The sequence below is a fragment of the Sciurus carolinensis genome, chromosome 17, assembly GCF_902686445.1.
Source record: "Sciurus carolinensis chromosome 17, mSciCar1.2, whole genome shotgun sequence".
In the NCBI taxonomy this organism is placed as follows: domain Eukaryota; kingdom Metazoa; phylum Chordata; class Mammalia; order Rodentia; family Sciuridae; genus Sciurus; species Sciurus carolinensis.
This window is the reverse complement of record NC_062229.1, coordinates 29,797,425-29,817,348: the sequence shown is the minus strand read 5'-3', so window position 1 is coordinate 29,817,348 and position 19,924 is coordinate 29,797,425. Positions and strand designations below refer to the sequence as shown.

Sequence of the window (19,924 nt, the reverse complement as noted above, 5' to 3'; positions counted from 1 at the left end):
ATTTAACCTGAAGAAGTAATCAGGCAATTTTTCTGACCATTTTTAAGTGTATACATATCTCTCAGATTAAGAAAAATCTGGTGCACAAAAACCCACATGTGTATAATAGAGACAGAGGAAAGGGTAATTATGTACCTGTGCGGTATACATAGACACACAGAGAGTAGTCATGGGTAGGGTTTCACGTCACCCCTATCCTGGGCTGGACACTGCTCTGAGATTTCTGGTCTTTCATAACGACACTAATATCATATATATCATTATTATATATATGTACACATCTATATATAATTCTCATTATAGGATGAGGAAGCAGGACATTGGAGAGTTGGGTAACTTGTCTTTGTTATTGTATGGATCTAGGATTTAAACCTAAGCAGATGGCTTCTGAGTCCATGCTGGGCACCCACCACTTAGTACTATTTGTGTGTATATTATCTGTCAGAGTTTTCCAGGGAAGTAGAACCAATAAAGTATATATGCCCAGTCCTAATACATAGAATGCAGATCCTTAATAATGGTATTAACCAGTCCAATGCATTAGGATCTGAACTGAGAAGAAGAGGCAGAAAAAGATGGGAAGAGATGATAAGGAACTGGACTGAAGGTCCTAGTTCAAAGGCCAACAGGCAGGAAGAATTGACTCTTACTCAGGGGGGACCAGCCTTTTTGTTTTATTGGACCTCCAACGGATTGGATGAGGCCCACCCCTACACATTAGAGAGGGAAATCTATTTTTTTTTTCAGTCTATTGATTCAAATGCTAATCTCATTCAAAAATACACTCACAGAAATATCCAGAATAATGTTGCAGCAAATGTTTGACCTCCCCGATGACCTAGTCAAATTAACATATAAAGTTAACCATTAAAGTATGTAGGTATGCAGGTAAACAGGTGTGTGTATGCTATATATATATTACATACTCTATGTGTGAGTGTATGTGTGTCCATCTAGATGCACATATATGCATTTTAGATAATGTGTGTATACGTACACACAGATGTACATGTATGTGTAATGTTTTTAAAACACATGTACACATTTTGTCTGATAAAAAGAGATTTCTTTAAGTAAGTATACCTATTGGGATGATTATTTGCAGTATTGGTGTTCAGCAACAAGTAAGAATTTTAAAGAGAAAAAATTTCTGCTATTTTGTGATAACCTGTTACAAATCCTTTGCAGTGAAAGTGTTTTTGAGACAGATTAATGGAAAGGCACAAGTAGTCCTATGAAAAATCTTTTGCATTTGTTCTGGATTATTTTAGCATGTGATGGATAAATACAGTGAAAAATGTGTTCCTGTGGGATTTTCCTGCTCAACAAGAAACAAAAGTACAAGATTGGTTTTTAAATATTAAGGAATCTGAAATTTAGTGCCTTGATGTCTCATTTTTCCATAATTGGTTAATCGGTAGTAGGAGAGTGGGAGTAGTACTGGGGAGGAGAATCAGGTTCCTAACTGCACATGAATGGGGTAATCCAATGGTGTGTGAATTTGGGGTTTGTTTTCTTTTGCTTTGCTTGTTGCTTTTCTAATGAATTAAAAGGTGCTTAAAAGGATTGCCTAGGACAGTAACTGAAATATTATTTTTACAAATACCATTTAACACTTTATTGAAACTAAAGCCTGATTTGATACAATGACATTTAATAAGAAATAAGCTAAGGGTAATAGAAAATTTAAATAGTCCTCTAAATCTGATCGTTTACTTAAATTTAGGCACTTTGTATATTGGATTGAAATTCTTTATTGTTTTTGACATTGATAATTGGACCACTTATGCAACCGTACAAGAAAAGTCAATCTAAAATAAGCTGATAACATCATATTTTGATCAATTAACTTAAATAGTACCGAAAGTAAAGAGCATATTAGGAATCATGAAGAAATGAAAATTGAGGAAGAAAAGTGAAAAATCTCTGAAGTTTTGGAGTGATACGTAAGAAAAAAGACTGAGACAGGTCTTTGTTTTTCTTTGTATCAAAGTTGTAGGTGGTTAATTAAATGTTTGAGTACCAAAGATAAGAGACAAAGATACTTTATAAAAAACTGGTAATGAAACTTCTTGTAAAAGGGCAGTCACTCAATTTACATGATACCTGTTCAAGACAAAATTAGTCTATTAAAAAAAAAAGCAGAAAACCCTCCAGAAGCCCAGCAGAGTCATTCCTTCTCTAGGCTCACATTCTCCTCTGTCCAGTAGGCTGCGTGCTATGAATGTAGATGAACGTTTCACTCAGGTATAAAGCAGTCATGCGCAGTCCGTGCTCTCTGGGTTTCCTGGGGGCCGTGTCTGGTAGCTTTCCTCCCTTGCCACATCGCGTCTCTCCTGAGATGAGAGTCTCTGGGAGATAGGGCATACTTTCCCCTGCAGCTTGTACCCTGTCCATTTAGCCAAGGAAGCTCACTCAGGAGCAGGGCTGTAAGTCCAGGGCCCCCACTCTAATCTTACTTGACATGAGTGACCTAGAGCAGATGCAGCTGTAGCTGTCCATGCCACAGGCTTCCCTGGCACTGCCCAGATCTTCTTATCAGACACAACCTTTCAAGCAGGAGGGGCCCTTAGAGCTCATCAACCCAAGAGTGAACGGTAGGGTCAGCAGGAGAAGAAAGGACCAGCAAACTTGTCAGAGTTGCAGAACTTGTCTGATTCATCCTCACAACCAGAGCCACAGACAGTGCCTGGCAGTCATGGATGCTCGGTTGGTATTGTATTGATACTACCGAACTTGGACTCTTCTCCCTACTTCATCCTTCTTGGCCCCGTTGTGTGTGTGTATGCATTTTTTAATTTAAATATATTTTTTACTCGTAGGTGGACACAATACCTTTATTTTATTTTTATGTGGTGCTGAGCATCAAACCCAGGGCCTCATGTGTGCTAGGCGAGCGCTCTGCACCTGAGCCACAACCCCAGCTCTGTGTGTGTGCCTTCTGATAAAACTAATGAATACCATAAAAATATTTTATTTATAATGCTTAGTTTGTGATTTGTTCCAGATTAACAAACCTAACTTTGAAAAAAAATTTTTTTAATGTTTGGTATATAATTTTAGATATAAGGTATGACAAAAAATAAATGAGATTTTTCAGTCACATATTAGCAAGAAAACAAAACAAAACAAAAAACAGCCATTGCCAAAATGCCCTTCAGTTGTTGAATGGATAAATGAATTGGGGTATATTTATGCAATAGAGTGATATTCAATTACAAGAACAAGGCTACAACTGTACCTACCATTATGAATGATTCATATAAATAAAATATTATGAAAAACAATCCAGGTATAAAACACATAGTATGTTAATTTATTTACATAAAATATGTAACAGGCTAAAGTAATCTGTGCTGTTAGAAGCCATGATAATTATACAGGCAGTTGTTCTCAATAGGTATAAATATTTGGAAGTATCTGAAGAGACAGTTTTGATTGTCATACTGGTGGGCTGCTTCTGGCATCTACTAAGGATGCCAAGGATGCTGCTAAATATCCCACAACACACAGGAAAACCTCTCTGAGCAAGGAATTGTCCAAACCAAAATGTCAGTAATGCTGGGGTTGAAAGACCCCACCTTCAAAGAACGATGACTGACAGTAGGCACAGAGAAGCTTCTGAGGGCAGGTATATTTTATTTCTTAATCTGTGTGCTAATCATGCAAATGAATTTAATTATAAAATGCATCAAGCTGCACATGTATATGGGTCTATTTTTATATGTGTGTTATGCTTTAATAGAAATTTGTAGTGCTAAGAAGTTACCTGTGGTTTATAAAATCTCTACTTAATAAAAAATATACCCTCAGATTCAATTAAAAGATATATTAAGTAGCTCTCAGCTTACATTGACCCAAATCATCTAGACTTAGTAGAAAACAGAAAATAAATCACATATTGTAGAAAATTCTAAATGTTTAATGATAGAACATAAAGTAAATATTTCATGCATGAAATTTTGTACTAAATATCAGGATTTAGGATATACAATCATCTCTTTAAAATACCAACAGCAACTTAAAAATAAAAGCATCATGTACTCATAAAAAATGCATGAATGTTTTATTTACCAGAAAAAATCCTTGTTGATACATAGATAGGAATCCAGCCAAGTCACTTAGAATCAAATTTTATTAGATCAGCTTCCGCAGAAACCACAGAAGAAAACAACATAGGCTAAAAGAAGTCCCTCCATGCATCCTCAGCCTCCTCACTACAACTTTTCTGTCTAGCCTGCACATCTGCAGGATCTCCTGGGCTGAGATGAGGTACTTTGTTTACAAGGCTTTTCACAGCATGAATTACCATTGATGGTATTTTGAATGGGGAAGTCTACAGTGGCTGTCCATCCTGGTCTTGCCCTTCTTGGTTGGGTTATTGAAAGCACGAAACTTGTCTTCTTAGTTCATAGATCTCCAGTTAAGGGAAGTCTCATGTGGCAGAAAGCAGGTCCCAAAATTCTGGACTCTGACTCAGATATAAGGTGGTCTGTGGAGGAAATAAGTGTATTTCGTATGTAGGAGGGACACAAATAATCATGGTTAGAAGATTATTGGTAGATTATTTTTTTAAATGATCATAATTCCCACCCTTTTTTGGAACCATTTATGGGCTTGTCTGTTGGATAATAAGAAACCCCCCCCCATCAAGCAGAGACAAGCCATCCCAGTGAGTTCATCCTAGACCAGCCATGCCCAGCTAATCCAGGGGGCTGCCCACAGATGTATGGAGTAGAGTCATGAGCAGAATCACCACTCAGCTGTGTCCAGCTCATACTTGCAGCCCACAAAATTATGAATTAAATTCAGTGATTTCTTATGTACTATTCACCTTTGTTCTCAGGAAAGATGACTGGAAGCAGTTCCCGCATTTATTCTACTTGTGTCAAACTCAATTTTACCTGGAGCTTCCCTTTCTCAATAGTTCAGTAAAATCCCTGAATGGAATCTCAGAAACCTAATTTCCTGAGTAACCCCCAAAATAACTATGAGTAGAGGATTAGAAGCTCTGGTGGCCACACCTGCATCCCTTCCAAGAAGCTGGGTGGACCATGAAAAAAATGAAGATTCACAAAAGATGACAGTATCCAGGGCACAGTAGCCTCTGATGTGACTCTGGCTTTAATGCTTTCAATTAGCTGGACATTCATTGCTCTTTGGACCATGACATCACCATAGACACCAGAGCCACCATTCATTGATTATTCTACATGAATGACTAACTTGAAATACAGGTGGTCTCTGGGAAAGACAGTCCATTCAGGATAAATTTGACATTTTTGATGCTTTAGTGATAAGATTTCTGGATAAATTATTTTCTACCATGTTTTGCCTTGATGCATTCCCAAGTTCCTTTCTCTCAAAATGAAGGAAGGATGTGTTGGCCCATTTTATGCTCTCACACATTATGGAATGAAACATGAAGGATGAGACTTCTGTTTTTATGGATCTGTACCAACAAGTGAAGGATTCTTGTTAAATGCTCAAATGATAAGAAAGAATGAACAGATAAGGACAAAAGAATGTTTTTTCCTGTAATCTTACTTAACGAACTCAGTCTTCTAGCCTTTTGATTTTCTCTGACTGACTTGTGGATGTGCTTGCTTTGAATTCACTTACCCTCAAAACTAATGAAGACTTGGACTGTGGACTGTAGATGTAGTTCAGTGGTGGAGCACTTGCCTCATATATGCAACGCCGTGGGTTCCATCCCCAGCAACACACACACACACACACACACACACACACACACAAATACTAAGAGGTGAGCATGGTGTATCAGTGGAAAATCCAATGGAAAGAATTGACAGGGTTGGTGAAATGTTTATTTTTAATTCAAAATTCACTGACTAATTCCAGTGTGTAACTACTCATGCACCAGAAATGAATTACGACACATGTACAGGATATAACGATCTACAGCTATTAAAATAATTTTTCTAAGGAATGTTAGTGGATATGGAAAAGCGTAAATTTTGTTAATTTGCTAATGAAAAATATTTCTAGAGATGTAACCCGTCATCATGAAATATGACCCGTGTGGGTCTCTAAAATCAGATATGTTTTAGTGCATTATTCCCTGAGTACTTCCTTCTGTTTTCAGGCTTCCAGCATTAGGGTGTGTTATTTTTTATAATTACAAAACATGAGAATAAAAATGCAGAATGTATCATGTAGCTATTGTCACACCATAGTCATTAAAAAAATATCTTGCTACCATGAAATAATTCCCACACTCCCCCATATGTATCTCTTGTATTGAATTTTGAAATCAGTTTTGTAGTCTGATCATGATATTCCTTTGAGGGCAGCCAGATCAAAGCTAAATAAAACATTTACAGGCCCCTACAGAGCATACCCAGTATGCCAGACCCTCTTCCAAGTATTCCACATGTTTAGCTCATGTATGTCACATCAGCCTGGGAGCTCACTGCTACTGCCATCCACCTTACAGACAAGGAAAAAGAGGTACAGAAAATGTAAGTTCAGATGAGGTGAAGACAGACCCCCGAGTTTCCACTTTTTAAAGACTGTTCGAGAGTTCCCGCCTGCCTTGTGAAAGGCAGAAAGGGCTAGAAAGGGCTCTTCAGGAGAGACAAGTAGAACTTGGAGCAAGGGACAACTGATGTGCCCCTTGGGGAGTGGACTGGATGATTATATTCTTCTTTTTTTTTTTTGTACCCAGGATTGAACCTATGGGCACTTAACCACTGAGCCACATCCCCAAGCCCTTTTATATTTTATTTAGAGACGATCTCTCTAAGTTGCTTAGGGCCTCACTAAGTTGCTGGGGCTGGCTTTGAACTTGCAATTCCCCTGCCTCAGACTCAGGAGCTGCTGGGATTACAGGTGTGCACCAGGTTCTGTCAATTCATCTTTTGTATTCATACTTCTAATTTTGATTCTACCAATTTTTATTGCAAAATGTTTTTGGTATGGCTTTTAGAAGACATTGCTCTAATTTGGGGGCCTTTTTCAACCTTCAGGTCTATTGTATAAAGTAGAATTCTGTAGCTCCCATTCTGGGTTCATTCAGTCAACTTTTGCTATTCAGGATTTAATATCTGCAATTTTGACCATGACGTCTACAAATTGATATAGTTTAGGTAACTCTGAGTTCTATACATCCAAGGGAAGTTTAGATTCTTCTATAAATAGTATCTGGTTTTGTCTGAATTTAAGAAAATCCTGAAGTATAGCTCTTTATTCAGCCTGGGTCCCGAGATTTAAATTATACAATTGCCTACATGCTTGGATTGTGGATGGGATAGATCTTTAGAGACAAATGGAATTCTGAGATCAGTTGAATGAGGTAGGAGTCTGAAAAATGGGAAGAAGTAGAGAAGGAGAGAGATCAGAAGGATAAAGGGTAAGAGAGAGCTGAATACAGAGAGGCACCAGAAGTGATGGTTTACCAGGAAAGGAGTGAAATTGGTTGTTACTTATGAACTTGCAGCAAGAAATCTTTTAGTGAAACAATTTTTAAACCAGAATTTCATTTGAAAGCCTCTACATATCAAAAAGTGTTGCCCCCTAATATGAGAGATTTCATTCCCTTTCTTTTCTAAGATACCTCTTAAATAAGCAAATTTCAAGCCACATTTTCCTGAGAGCAGCCATTCAAGGTCCAATCCATTGTTGGTGCCATTTAGAGAGTTAGATGCAAGAATTAGGATCATAATGAGAGTGAGGTAAGAAGCAGGAGTTCCTTTTGGAGGAGGGGAGAATTTAGACTGAGATGACCCCAGGGCAGCAGGCAACAGTCAGTTGAAACCAATGTTTGTGCACTTTGTGTCTGGGCCCCGAGACCTGATGCTTGGCTGCCTCTGAAAGCAGATCTGATGATTGGCACCTCCAGAAAGACAGGCAGGAAACCAAAGGGAACAACTCACCAAAGAAACATTCTCTCCAGATCAAAGCCAAGTTCTCAGAACAGAAAGAATGAGATGGAGGTAGAAACTGATTCAGTTTTTGTTGCTGTTGCTGTTGTAATTTGGCAAAAGTTTGTCCACACAGGCACTGGTTTGATGAGAAATACATTCATTGGTCTGTGAGGCTGGTTCTAATAACAGGTTCATAGGGGCTGTGTTCTACTTTGAGATTCTTCTTCATCTGATAAACAATATTTTTAGACAGTAAAATATAAAATGGAAGAATGAAAAAGATAAAAATAAAGAATGAAAAAGAATGCCTCTCTCAGCATTCAGTTCCTCAGTTGAATCTTCTCAGTTTGGTTCCTGGATTCTGCTATTAGTTCCCATTTGTTTGGTATCCTTGGTGGAATCAGGCTATTCTTACACATCTCTGGGACATGAATGAAGGGGAAGACTTCAGGTGGGTTCTGACCCAATCATCTGCCTGGGGAAGCTGGACACAGGCTGTCTAGAAGCAGGACTTTCTATGCCATTGGTTTGGGAAGCACGTCTAGCATTCTGTGGTTGGTTCTAGGTTGGAAGAGGAGGACCAAAATCCAGGGGCGCTTGCAATCATTAACTAAGTCCTGCCTTTGGGCTGATTGTTCCACAGTCTGTGGGTCAGGTGGTTCTAGATGGTCTAGCCATTGTCTATTTGTATATTTTTTCTCCAGGACTCACCTCCACTAGCCCCCTTAGTTTTCAGTGTCCCACTGAAATACTTCAATTTCCACTTCCTACATTTACCATTCTGAGTTCATGGACACCAAGAAGATTCAGTCCTGGGTTCTTGGAAAAATCAAATAATGTCCTCCCCACCTCTTTTTTTTTTCCTCCTCACATTCTTTCTAACTTATTCTCTTACTCTCCTTGGAGAGAGGGACTCTTTCTTTTCTACCTATGGAATAGAAACTTCTTCCATATTATATCCAACCCCCTCCCCTGAATTGGGTTACTATGTTCCAGGTAGGATTCACTTTTCTTGTGTCACTTCCTAGAGACTCTTGGCTCTGCCTTCAAGGGTGGTGGTGGTGAAAGTTGTATGACTGAGAGGAGAAATACATCGAATAAGCTCATAATATTTCAACCAACAAGAAGAATTTTTTTACCCCTCAAAAAAGTTTGAAATACATGAAAATTCAGGTGATCTGATTACCGAAACAATAAAAAAAAAAAAATCAGTGTGACTATTCAGTATGCATGAACGTCTCTGAACATCCTGAATTGGAACTGTTAGTGGGTGAGTCTTTTTTTCCTAGCATTTTCATTCAATAAATATTTTTGAGCACTTCCTGTGTGCTAAGGCTCTGTCCAAAGTTCTTAGATCTATCAGTAAACAATGCCAAGACCCCTAGATTACATCCTAGTTGAGAAGAAAAGCAACAGAGAGTAAACAGTAAGAAAGTTTTCAGTGTGCTAAAGGATGACAACTGCTATGGAATTCAGGACATGCTGAGAAGCATATAGAGGGTCAGAAGCAGGGACATGCCGGGGCAGGCTCACCTGTCACCTTTACTTTGGTGATGCATGACTTTGCTATTTCAACAACAACTTTAAGACTCAGCGAATAAGATCACAACCACTAAACCACGACTTGGGACAGTTAGGACGGAGAAACACACTTACACACAGGGCCCTGGCTAAATTTCCGGGCATTGCTGTTAATTTGATTAATCCTCAACACAGCTGAGGGCTGAGTCAGCTGCCACGGGTCTCAACTGGGTCAGGATTCAGAGAAGCATTGTAATCTGATTTGCTTATAGAGGCTATTAACCACGTCTCGGCTTCATTGTAGGGACCTGATCTACGGTAAGAAAAATCAGAAGAGAAGAGAGTCACAAATCAAGATTCACTTAGTCGGTGACCATCTGTACTCCTGTAAAATCATATTATTATGGTCAGAATCTCTCAGCAGCATCAGGATTCCTTATTGTATACCCTGGTCAGTGAATGACAAGATCCTATTATTATTTCCGCATTGCCATCCCAAGATAGCATCAACTTGACTAAAGAGAGCAGCAAAGCTTTTTAAAAGCCATCATTTAGTAGGGAATGAATAGCTGCATAATAAAATATTCATTGTTCTAAAAAAGTACCTCAGAGAAAAATACTGTACTTACCAGAAACAATAAACTCTTTTCCCTGCATTATTCCATTTAGTCTGATATGATCTGCTTCATCAATATACTCATGTATTCACATGTCTTTTAACTAATCCCTACTAAAGAACAGAAATTCAGGATTTCCTTTTTGAAGCTTAGTCCAATAGGGTCCACCTTGCTTCCTCACACAGAAAGCAGAATGAATTAGACTGTGTTTTATTTTTTGTCTTCTGCCCGTGCTGTTGCCGTTGACAGGTCCTATGTGGTTTGGGTTCAGAGATCTCTTCTGCTACTTGAAAGCCCTGGCTGGTCTAGACCACAGTGGATCCCCGTGTTGAGGGCCCAGGTGCCCGGTGTTGGAGCACACTCCCATGCTCAACAGTCATTCCTGGGAAGCTAGTTTTCTGAGGCTGGCAGCCCTACTCACAGGTTTTAGGCTGTTGCCCATTCCACACATCTTGAGCACATCTGCAAGCTTAGCTTTCTCAATTCTCCAAGTGACTTTTAGTCATCTTCTTGCCCATTTCTGCACTGGACCTGCTGGGTTAGGGCAGTTCTGTTCCTTTGTGTAGTCTTGTGCTGCACACCGGCATCTCACTGGGAAGAGAGCCAGAGGCTGACGTTCAGCCCATCCTCCACTTGCCCCACCCATGTGCCTGGGTTAGCCCTCCATTTTCTAATACATCGAGAGGGGGAATAGTACTGGCAGAGAAGTGGGAATAGGGGCCCTGACCAGAGACATCCTGCTCCTATCCAACTTTGGCCTTCCTAGCTTTAAATCTTAGGGCATCAATCCATTCTTATATAAATTGATCCATCTCTCTTCAGGTATCACTTTTCAAAGCCAGTCAGGATCCTCTCAGTCTAGCTACAAAGATTCTGTTTCATGAGAACTTTCCTTGCTCTTTTTATGCTCAGATGCGGGAGCCAAGCACAGAGGGTGCCTACTTGCCTTGCTCTTTATATAATCATAGCGTTTGTTTAGGGTACCTGCCCTGCCCATAACCCCCTCTGTGGGCAGGTGCCGCAGGTCCCAGATGCTGTGAGCGCTGATAGCTAATGACCCTCAGTGGCACCTTTCTTTGCATAATTATTCCCTGGGCAACACGGGCTATTTTGTCTAGGAGGATCTCATGCAGCCAACCCAGAGGGAAGACAATGGCTGACTCCTCTGACTTGAAGGTGTGACCTGCTCTATGGTAAAATCCTGGTTCCAGAGAGCACACTGGATCATCCAGAGGCTCTTCTCCAGCTGAGGTGGTGTGCTTACTTAGCTCCTTCTCTTGCCTCATTCTGTCCCTGTCACTCTCATTCTCTTGAGGGCACTCACTCAATAAATTCTCTGCACCTGAATCCCTGCCTCTGGCTCTGCTTCTCAGAACCTGACCGAGTACAACTAAGGACATCTCTTCACTAGTTCTCACAGAAGAAAACGAATGTCCTTTGGGGTGACTTTCCTGTCTCTGATCCTCCCAAGAAACTGTTGTCTTAAGAAAATGATTCCCTATTCCCTCAAGAAAACAAAGAATAAGCATTCCTTGAAAATTTGTCTTTTAAGGGAACAGAGAATTTATATAGTACATACAAATTCTCTTCCTTTTCTCATAAACTTGAGGATGCTCTATTTTATGATTTGCACCTCAACCCCCACCCCAACCGTGTACACATATGTTAAATTATAACCAACTTTCTACATGTCAGAGTGTCTAGAGTCACCTCATGCTTTCTAGGGACTATAGAATGCCTTATTTAAACCCGTTGCCAGTCAATAGACCTAAGGATATTTCCAATTTTTTAGTATTACAAATTATACCCCAAAGTCTTCTGCAAACATCTTAGTTCCTTGGGCTAGTGTTTTGCTAGTCCAAAGTCCTAGAAGTAAACTGTGACTCAGAGGGTTTATATATTTGAGACCAAGTTAACCTCTGAAAAGTCTCCACCAATAATATTTGAGAATATCCATTTCCCCCTATTCTTACCAATGTGGAATATTTTCAGTCCTTTAGAAAACATAATCAACAAAATGTCCTTCCATTTTCCCTGTTCTTTACTGGCATGATTGAGCATCTTCTCTAAGCTGAAGGGTTATCTGCTTCTCCTGTGCATGGGTTAGGCACATTTTTGGTTGACTCTTTTGTCAAGATGACACCGTTCTAAGCTCTTTAACTTCTCAGGGCTACTTGCATCTCTCCTTGACCTCCAGTACTGCTGATAAGTTATTCTTCTTATTACTGCTTTAATATTTGACAAGGATTTAGGGAAGATGGTGTAATGAACACTGCCCTTCCAGATACTCTTTGCTGGACCTGCACCCCCTTTCCAAGATGCTTTGAGTGTTGGTGCATAATGGCTTATAGTTGCCCCTTTCAAAGAATTGTTTTCAACAAACAAGAAGTCACCTTGCACAGAGCCGGGTAAGGGACCAATTTGCCCCCATCAGGGGCAGTAGGCAAACCAGGACTGATTGATCCAAGATCATAAAGACCAGTCCCTTGTCTCAAAGAGGGACAGCTCTGCAGTGCAATACATGCATCAGGGTCCTCATGGGCTCAGGATGAATTTGACTCCATTTCCTTTCCTGTAATGCTTCCCTCTCTCTCTTTCTCCTTTGAGCATCTCCTCAATAAATCACATGTCCCTAGATTTCTATCTCAGGCTCTGGTTCTGAGGAACTTAACACAAAACAGGCCATGATGCAAACTGAGCTCAGGACAGCGTCTGATAAAAACATCAGGAGTCATATCTGTGTAGAAAGTTTTGTAATTGCATACCTGCAAAGAAAAGACATGCTAAACTGCAGATAAACCCCCCAAAAGTAATATATATATAATGAAATAGTACACCTGTATGAAAAATCATGTGTTTCAGTTGGGCTGACTTAATTATCTAGCCTTGTTAAAAAACAGAAATGGATTTATACCTAAAAAATCATGTTGAGGTTATATAAAACTAAAATATGTCCTAAGATCTGCAGGATGGTAAAGAAAGAACTGCTTTAATTGCCACAGCGAACTTATCCAGGCTTTATACAGTAGGCAGGAGGACAGCCTACCCAGGAGGATGTCAGAAGTCACAACCTGCCCTACACTGTGAACTCTGGCACTTCTCTATGTTTTGGGACAAAAAGAATTTACAGATTTCATATCCAATCGTTACTATAGTATAGTGTCACAATATTACTGGGCATTTTTATGCATGACATACTTTCTGCATGTACATTTGATATGAGATCACTCTCTGAATTATTTTCTTCCATAATGCCAACTGAAAACTTTGCTTACTATAAGGCAGTTGCAAACTATGGACTTGAATATGCTATTATAAGATGTACAATAAAAGATCTTGTCATGATGTGCATATGCCTCTTCCAATTTAGAGTGGAGAAATTTATTCATTTATTCACTCACTTTTTTAAAGTTTCTAAAATAGAAAAAAATTTTAGATTCACAGGAAGTTGCATAGGAATGTGTAGGGAAGACCTACACAAACCTTCATGGAGACTCTTTCAGAGCTAACATCTTATATGATTGTAATACAATGTCCAAAGCAGGAAACTGGCATTGGTAAAAGTTGCAGAACTTATTCAGATTTCTATAGTTACATGTGCACCAATTATATACGTGTATAGTTCTGTGCAGTTTTATCATGTGTGTGGCTTCATGTAACTCACCACAATCAAGATACAGAAATGTACTGTTACCACAGGCTCCTGGGGTTACTCTTCTTATAGTCACACCTACTCCCTGCCCCACCCACACCATCCCTAACACCTGGAAACCATGATTCTGTTCTCCATCTCTATAATTTTATTTCAAGAATTTTATATAAATGGAAACAGATAGCATGTGACTTTCTTAGACTGGCTTAGAAAACAACAACCTGAGAATAATGACTTAAAAAAAAAGTATCTAAGTTCACCACTGGGAAGTAGTGAAGGTAATTGCATTATTCCTTCAAAGTGAGGATTATTATGTAGATGCCTCTGCTTAACTATTTACCTATTGAAGGACATTTGTGTAGGTCACAGTCTCGTACAAGCTTTAACATAAATGTAAATAAACATCCAAGGGTACATTTATTGGACTGTATAGTAAGTCTGATTTGAGTTTTAAAGAAATGGCAGAGCTATTTTCAAGGGTGGTCACATCATTCTACATTCCCACCAGCACTGCAGAAGTGATACAGTCTCTCTCTCTCTTTGCCAACATTTGTGTTGTCATGATTTTTTTTACCCATTTTGATAGATGTGTAGAGATATACCATTATATTTCTACTTTGCATTTCTCTAATGGTTTATGATATTGAACATCCTTTTGTGTACTTATTTGCCAGTTGTATATATTCTTTTGTTAGATGTCTTTTAAATTTTAATCCATTTTAGTTGGATTGCTTGGGGCTTATTTTTAATGTTGAACGTTATGAGTTCTTTACATATTATAGATGCAAGTCCTCTGTCACATAAATACTTTGAAAATATTTTCAAGTATGTAACTTTTCTTTTCATCCTAATAGGTTGTTTACAGAGAAAATATTTTAAATTATGATGAGGTCAAATTTATCTATTTTTCTTTTAGCTTTCCATCTAACAACTATTTACTGAATATTAAACATTTATCAAGTTAATTTTGCAAGCACCCTGTAGAAACAAAAATGAGGCTCTAACTCCAAGGCACTTGTAGTCTAGTAGGCACTTGTAGGCTCTAACTCCAAGGCACTTGTAGTCATGAGGAGGTTGGAGATATGTCCAAATAGTTAATACCATGTAGCTAAGTGATGAGTGACATGGGAAAGGTAGAAATAGTGTTGGTGATAAGGAGGTAGTGGATGAAGGTTTTATTTCAACACCTCCATACCATAAAACCACAAAATGGCATAGAAGCTTCCTTTATAAGCTCGCTTTTGCCACGTAAAAAATTCATAATTTTTCTTTAGCAAGTATTAAATCTCATTAAGGGCATAAGAACCTCAAAACCTTTGTGTCAAGTAATAAAAATCTCACAGGGCGGTGGGGAGAATTATACCTTAATTCATATTTAGGGAACCCTGGATAGAGCTAAGTAAATTGCCCAAGGTCACACAGACAGGAAGTGATGAGCTCAGACTGGCACCCCAGTCTTGTGATTAATGCTCTTTTAATCTTACCCAGAATCCTCCAGAGATGCATCCTTTTCCAGCCAGTATAAACTCATCAATCTTCTGGCTAAGAAATGGACTGTCTGATTTCTGTTTTAGAAGAAGATGTGATGCAGTTCCTTGTGTGCACAAATGTCAAACAGCTCTTTTTGATAAAAGAAGAATCCATTAAAACTCTTACAGTGGTCAAGATCATGCAGAAAATGGAAATACAAGTACTGCCTGTGAGTCATGAGGGACAAACGAGGGGATGGATATTACTGGAATTCAGCAGCATTGCTCAGAATGGGGGTAAATGAGGAGGTGGCATTTTAGGTCATCTTTTGCCTATCTTATGGTTATCCAAGTCATCTTCAAATGCCAAACCCTTCACAAGGAACTTTTAAAAAAAAATCAACACTAGCTCTGGTGGAGAATCAAAGTGGTGTCTGTTTCTGTCTAAAACACTGCAGATTAGGAACTGAGGCACTTTTTCATCCCTATGTCTCTGGGTTTTTAATCAGTACTTTCTTCTTGTCTTATTTGTGACATTGTTCAAATCATTAAACTATTATTCTGTACTTCTCTTTCTTTCAAAATGTTTATAACTTGGGCAAGATGTTAGGAGTTTGATTCTGATGTTCTAATAAGAGGCAGATTCACATATCAAATCAGCTTTCTAAAATACCGGCATAATGGCAAATAACTTCTGAATCCAGTCCCCATTCTTGTCATGATACAGCCCCATAAAGTCCATATGAAAAGAGACCCTCTGACATTCTACATGCAAACATTTACCATGTTAGTCTGGGATCCAACTGCAGAAGCTGAGATCTCCACTAGGTTTGAACAAAAATGTTCTTCTAGGTTTGAACAAAAAATGAACCTAAGCGTTTACATGTAGATTATTACTGACCAGTCAGGAGGCATGTTTAGGAAAGTGTTCATGAATATGGTACACATTGTGACTGATTTACTTCAACCACTGTTTTCATCTTAGTTTATTTACCAATAGTCAGAATGCCAGTCCTCACATTGCTCAGGGGATGGACACATGATTGAAGTGATACAAGTGAGTTTTCTAGGGCAACTTTCTAGGGCATTCCAGAGGGCAATGTTCACTCTGGAAAAGAGAAGACTTACCTTGTTCTTGAAACTTAACTACTGAGAAGACAGATAATTCTAGAACTGCCAGATGCCACCCATGAGGTCAGCTTAACAATGAAGCCTTTAGAGGAAAGTAGAGAGGAGAGATGGGGTGACAAGGGGGTAACATGGAGACTATAGTTCTACTGCTACAGATGTCATTTGAACCCCTGAATCCAATATGCCTGATGTTAGAAATACATTTGGACTTTGCATTTAAATAAGCCTCTATGTTTCTTTTTATGCCCAAGGTTGAGGTGGTTTATCAGTCCTTTTTCCATTACTCTCTGAAAAATACAAAACAAAACGCCTGAGCCTGGGTACTTAATGAAGAAAAGAGGTTTGTTTACCTCATAGTTCTGGAAGCTCAAGGCCTGTCATTGTCTGGGCTCTGGTGAAGAATTCCTTGGTTGTGTCACATCATGGTAGATGGCATCATGGTGGGAGTGCAGAGAGAGGGAGAGATCACATGGTGAGAATTTTGCCCAGAGCAACGGGAGGGGCCAGTTTTGCTCTTTTTGTGATAATCTCCTCTTAAGAACTAACTCACAGTCCCACAAGAACTTAATTTCTTCTAAGGGCAGCACCTCCAGTGACCTCTCAGTAGGCTCTAGCTTTAAAAGTTTCCACCATCTCTTAGAATCACCATTCTGGGAACCAAGTTTCAAATACACTAACCCCTGGAGTACGAACAACATCCTAGTCATAGGAGTTGGGTTTCTGCCACTTGTAACTAAGAGTCCTTGGGATCTTTTAAATTAGTTATGACATATTCTAGGCAGTGGAATACCATACACATGAAGGGAATGAAGGGAGGAAAGGGAAGGGAAAGAAAGAAGGAAAAAAGAAAGAAACAGGGAAGGAAAGAAGAGAAAAACTTCCGTAATGATAGGGAATGATTCCATGATACATTGTTTAGGGAAGAGACCACTCAGATTTGTTATTATCATTTGCACTTACTGGTTATAACAATGTAAAACAATGAACATTACTTAATGTAGGTTTATTTTGTCTGTCCAGGTGAATTATAAACTCCCAAATACTCTTATTATATTTTCTTCCTTTCCTCCCTAGCCATGAACAGATTTTTGACTAGATACTGCTCCCTGAGGTAAAATCCTGTTGAAAACCTAGGTTCCAATAAAAGTTTTTGTGGAATGTTTCACTGGCACAACTTGGTTTCTCCATTAAGAATCTATTGATCTGACAAAATTAAAGAAATGGGCAAGGATGTGACATAGAGTTAAAATAAGAAGGAAATACAATGACTCTTAAGCATATGTAAAATGCTCTCCCTCACTTTTTTTTTCTCCCTCACTTTTAATAAGAAAAATGCAAGTCAAACTATGGAGGCCCCTTTTCACCTACCAGATTGGCAAAGATCAGAAAGTTTTATAACACGCTGTATAGAGGAGTGTATCAGTGTAGCAAGAAAATATCGGTACAACTGGAAAACCAGGAACCACTTAAGAGTATTTAAAACTAGGGGAATTTAAAATTAGGGGATTTGGTTACTCAGATAAATGTGAGAGGCTCTTCAGAAGCAGAGAAAGTACTGAAGATTAGCACCTGTGGGATAACCTGTTATCTCCAGGCTGGAGGGATAAGAGGAGAAGGTATCACCAGAGCCCAGGGAGCTAGGTCCATAGTTAGCCTGTCTTATAGGACCTGGAGTTAGCCAGGAGGAATAGCTGGCACCCTGGACTACTCTTCCATTCCCACCTTCAGTGCAGAAGAAAAGCAGTGAGAAATTCCCTGGCTTTTCCCTTCTTTCCTCCTTCCATTCTTCTACATGTGGCCAGTGCAACAAAGACAGTTGATAGGAGAGCCTGGGAATGCAACCTTTAGAAGTCAGCCCCCACACAGCACAGTAAGAAGGGCCAAGACTGGATCTGAGGACAACTGACTCAGAACCACCAGAGGGGTAGGGTGGGTGGGTGTGTAAACAGGCAATCTCTTACCTTGTGTGGGGTCATGAGTAAATATCTCCATGAAGGACATTTGAGATCCCAATTATACATGCACATGATCTTGGACCCCATGAATCCAATTTTAGAGATTCAGTCTTCATACATACTTTTGCATAAGCATAGTTATATAAGAACAAAGTTATTCACTGCTGCAATGTAATTAATGGCAGATTGGAGACAATCTAAATGACCATAATTGGGGTCTGTTACATGAATTTTGACATAATGGAATATTATACAACTGTACATGAACAAGGAAAATAATTGGTAATAATATGGAATTAGTCTATGATAATATCTTAAGGAAAAAGATCAAGGTTTAGAACATTTTGGATATTCTGTGTAATAAATGCTTTCATTATGTACAAGAAAAGGTAAAAATAAGAATATGTGACAAATCTATTTGGGTATATGTAGATTTTATATATAAGGAATTGAGAGACTGTAAGAAGGATGGAAAGAAATCGTGTTAATTGTATACCCATTTCTACTTTTTCAATTTTGTACCGTGTGAATACTAATCACGTGTAGATAAATAAAATTAAAATGGAATTTAAATAAACTAGAAACAAAATAAACTTTACTAGTTTATGGGCATTAAAACCCCTTTAAAGGAGGAAACCAGATCTTTAGAAAAATTGACCCCTTTACCTTCAAAGTTCCCTTCCCAAAAGTGTTTGTTTTTGTTTTCGTTTTTCTCCTTGCTGCTGTGGAGCAATCAGTAAAGGAGCCTTCCATTTCTACTGCACACATTTACAGAGGGAACAGTCTGAAACCACCGACCTGAGAGGATTCCCGGGGATTTAGCAAAGGCCAGTGGACCTCCACAAAGGCTTCATTCTCATGGAGTTTCTTCGGTGAGAAGCAACTAAAACTGACAATGTGTTTTCACAGCCGAGTTGTTGGGGATGAGGTAGTCGGTCTCAGGAAGATTTCTGGCCCTGTGCTTGATGGCATACACGCGGTGAAGCCTTGGCCTGGGGTGAAACCTTTCAACTCTGTCATTCTTCCATAACCAGCTGCTCCTGGCATGAATCTCAGTGCGTTCCTCACTTGCAGCAGTCCGGGAGTCCTGACACCGTGGGCTCTCTAACCTGGTGTTGCGGCAGCAGTGGGTGCTTTGGAAGACTTGGGCAACCATGAACCTGGACAGCTCCCTGAGCCAAGCGCGAACCAATGTGCATGGAATGAATGAGCGTCGCTAGCACAGTAAATTCATGGGAGAATTAAAGGAATCCCGATCAGGGTCATCACGGTGACTTTAAATACCCAGGGACCGTGAAGTGAGGAAGAGCTGTCGATGGAGGCGGGCCATCCCAGCTTAGCGAAGCTCTGGCCGGCTGACCGCGGTGTTCTCAGAACCAGGCAGGCCCTGGATTCAGTGACCCATCACTCCGCGGTCAGGGGGGTTCTGGGTCTCCAAGGTTCAGAGGCAGAGTGCAGGAAAATCTGGGAATGTCCTGAAGTCGCGCTTTGGGGTTCCTGGACCACTGCCCCAACACTGCACTGCGCTGCCGGAAAGGGCTCCCGGAGGGGCGCTGGTCCCCGCCCCGGGTTCCTGCAGCCCCAGCCCCGCCTCCTCCCGGGGCGCCCCGCCCCTCCCGGCGCGTGCCGCCCGCGCGCCTAGGGAGCTCTGGAGCAACCCGCGGGGTAGGCACCCGGTGTTCCGGCGCAGGCG

General features: G+C 39.8%; 1 long non-coding RNA gene across 1 annotated transcript; it reads right to left on the bottom strand.

The window, feature by feature from the left end:
• Positions 1–4,065: 4,065 nt before the first annotated feature.
• LOC124968821 (uncharacterized) lies at positions 4,066–19,816 on the bottom strand. The gene is made up of 4 exons (XR_007105856.1): positions 18,898–19,816; positions 16,627–16,681; positions 9,543–9,720; positions 4,066–4,492 (listed from the first exon to the last, which is right to left on the bottom strand). It is a non-coding gene; the product is annotated as an uncharacterized LOC124968821 (long non-coding RNA).
• Positions 19,817–19,924: the final 108 nt, after the last annotated feature.